Source organism: Populus euphratica, unplaced genomic scaffold (assembly GCF_000495115.2).
Source record: "Populus euphratica unplaced genomic scaffold, PopEup_1.0 scaffold151.1, whole genome shotgun sequence".
Taxonomy (NCBI): Eukaryota; Viridiplantae; Streptophyta; class Magnoliopsida; order Malpighiales; family Salicaceae; genus Populus; species Populus euphratica.
In genome coordinates, this window is record NW_011500039.1 from 175918 (window position 1) to 179230 (window position 3313).

Sequence of the window (3313 nt, forward strand, 5' to 3'; positions counted from 1 at the left end):
AATAACTACAATATTTATTCCTAAACGAGTACACATTCTTTCTATCCATCTCAAATCAGTCCTTGTTATGCACTACAGACGATGAATTGGCCCTTGACAGCACGAAATACAAAATAGAGAGCCGTACGTTTCAGCCACCAAAGTTTTTTTTTTTTCTTAATAAAACGGTGTCTTATTGTGATTACAACGACAGATCATAACGAGTGTCTCTCACCAGTTATTTGCAGATAGATACCAGCAGAATATTATAGTTGGTCGCATGCTATGTTACATATCACATGAAATTTCGAGAAAATGACTGAAAAATAATGGTCCCCCTTTTGCTTTGACGGATCCTAATTAACCCCACCAAAGCCAGAATTCGAATAAAATCTTTAATAATTTTTCAGTTTTAATTTACATTTATTCCCTTAATTAATTAATTAATTTAGCTTCTACTAATTATTAAACCTTAATTTGTTTGTTCCACTCCGTGCATGCATTACTGTTCAAATTAATGGGTATTTAATTAATTATAGTTATTAAATCTGATTTGAAATTAAACATGAGTTTTAGGTTTAGGGTTAAATAAATTTATACTAATTTTGTTTAAAAAAAACAAAATAACCTTGTTTTTTTAAAAAATAAATCTTTTTTAAATAAAAAAATCATATTTTTTAATCAAATTACAATTTAATTAAGATTTTTAATAGAACAACACTAATTTAACTCCAATAATTTTTATAAAATCGGACTCAAGCTGGATCCGGATCAACATTCCAGGCATGTTTAATAATAGAGTCATTAATTGCATAATTTATTAGAATCGTGAATTTCCAACTCATTGACTACTGTAAGAACACGACAGGGAAAACGTTGTCCACAAATTTGATATAATTAATTACTATTAGAATAATTGTCACATCACCAACAAACCCAATAAATATTTGTCAAAATGTTTGGTATGACAGCAAATCATCCATTACTTCAGAGCTATGATGAGTAATATTTTGCTCTTTTAATTTGCTTTAATTTGTTTATTAATGCTTTTCTAATTTCTGATTATCATTCCAAATTATGCAAACCACCATCAAGCTTGCTTATATATATATATATTCCCTTAAGCTATACGACAAAGTGTATATATATATATATATATGTTAAATCCATCAATTATCAAACTTGATTAATCTGACATTTAGATTGCTCATGAAGTATTGATAGATTACTTAGATTGTTGGGTGCTTTAATTTAATTATTAATTAAAAGGGTGATTATTGTTAATACGAACGACATGGATCCTCAGCAACCATCCCTTCTTTATACTTGAGCCTTCCTCCTTGTTGTTTCCATGTAATGATGGCACAGCCAGCCGTCACCACTCCTACATTAACTATCCACGTTTCCTTCCTGAATTTAATAAAAAAAAAAACTATGAATATATAAAAATGATAAAAACCCAAACAATTTAAACATTATTTAAGATTTCCTATACTAAAAAAAAACCCAAAAATATTTCCTAAACATTAATTATGACAACTACATGAATTAAAGTATATATTCCTGTTTATACAATTCTCTTCTCTTGAGTTCTTTGCTAGTATTACTTCAAAGCAACTCAATCAAATACTTTTCTTTATTTAGCATGAGGAGCAAAGGTAGAGAGATTCCCTTTAATTGAAGTAACACTAGCTTCTTGTTGATTTCAAATTGAAATACGACAAGGGTTGTCGTTTTCTCTTTGTTAGTGGCGACATTACATCAAATTAATGACAATAGAGTAGTAGTAGTTAGGTGTTCTAGGTTATTTCTTATTTCTCATGTTAATATTAAGATAATATCTGGCTTGGTTAATGTCTAGTGACAATTAAAAAAAAATTATATACTTTATGTTTTAGTAATATAAAAATTCATTTTAAAACTATTATAAAAACTCTATTTTTATTTCTTCAATTAAATATATTTTTGTTATATGTGTTTCTTTATATTTTATTTTAAGAATATAAAACTTTATTCCAATTTTTTTTAGGAATTTCTGTCTTTTTAATCAAACGTGTTTTTATTTTTTATTTTTCTTTTTTGTTCTTTTTCACAAAAACAACCTAATTTCTTTCACCCTTTCAACCCATAACTTTACTTCCATTTTCTCTCTGATTAGCCTTATTCTTATGCTAATTCCAACTTAAATAATCAAGGGTTCTATGATATCTACTTCAATGAAACAATTTATTTTGTACGTAGAAGCCAAACTCAACTCATTGGACACCCGTAGGATTTACTTGTGGACCAACCCTAGACGGCTACAAAGTGACCTACAAATTAGGGGAGTGGTCTAATTGAGCTTAGGTAGGAGACAAGTACTTGCAACAAATTAAATGTATATTTGGCCAATGATTAAATTGTAAGCTTTAAGGTATCCCTTTCAATCATCCACGCGTATCAATTTTAAGATTCTCCACTAAGGGAGGGAGGGGTGTCCTTATTCCTCCTCAAATTCCAAAACGTGTGCTTCTCCCATCAAGGACCCATCTCTCGAGCCGTCCCACCACTGCTTGAAAGTGAAAAGCAAATTCTCTGACTCATCCATTTTGTTTGTATCTTAGGTTAAATAATATTTTTAAATTTTTTCATATGTTAATATTAAAAATAATTTAAAAAAAATATTATTTTGATATATTTTTACTAAAAAATAATTACTATTACAATATTAAAAATTATGTATTGCTTATTATTTTTTCTATTTATTTTTTCACTTAAAAAACTTAAAATGTTTATTTATTTAATAATGAATAATTTATTTAATAATAAAAGACAATAATTTATTTAAAAATAAAAGTTAAGAAGGGTTAGAATGTATTTGATAACATAGTGGGAATATGAGAGTATTATTAAAGAATATGATTGTGTTAAAAAAATTAAAATTAATATGTTTTATATTTATAGTCATACTTACTCGCTGTATTTAAAGCAATTTCATAATTATAAAACACATAAGCTAGCTTTTATATATATACATGGAATTTTTTTTTAATATGTATTTGATAGCTTGGTGGGATTCGCTTTTATAAAATATTTTTGGATTAAAAATATTAATTTAATATTTTTCAAGTATTTTTCTATGCTTTATATATAAAACAATTTAAAAATATTAAATTAATATTTTTTAGATCCCACATATTTTGAAAAATATTTTTAAGAGCAATTGAAATATACTTCCCAAACAACCTAACCAATTTCTTTTTGTGATTTAAATAAAAAATTATTTTTCAATTTATAGTTAGCATAAGATATATTAGTACAAGATATTACATTATTATTATTATTATTATTATTA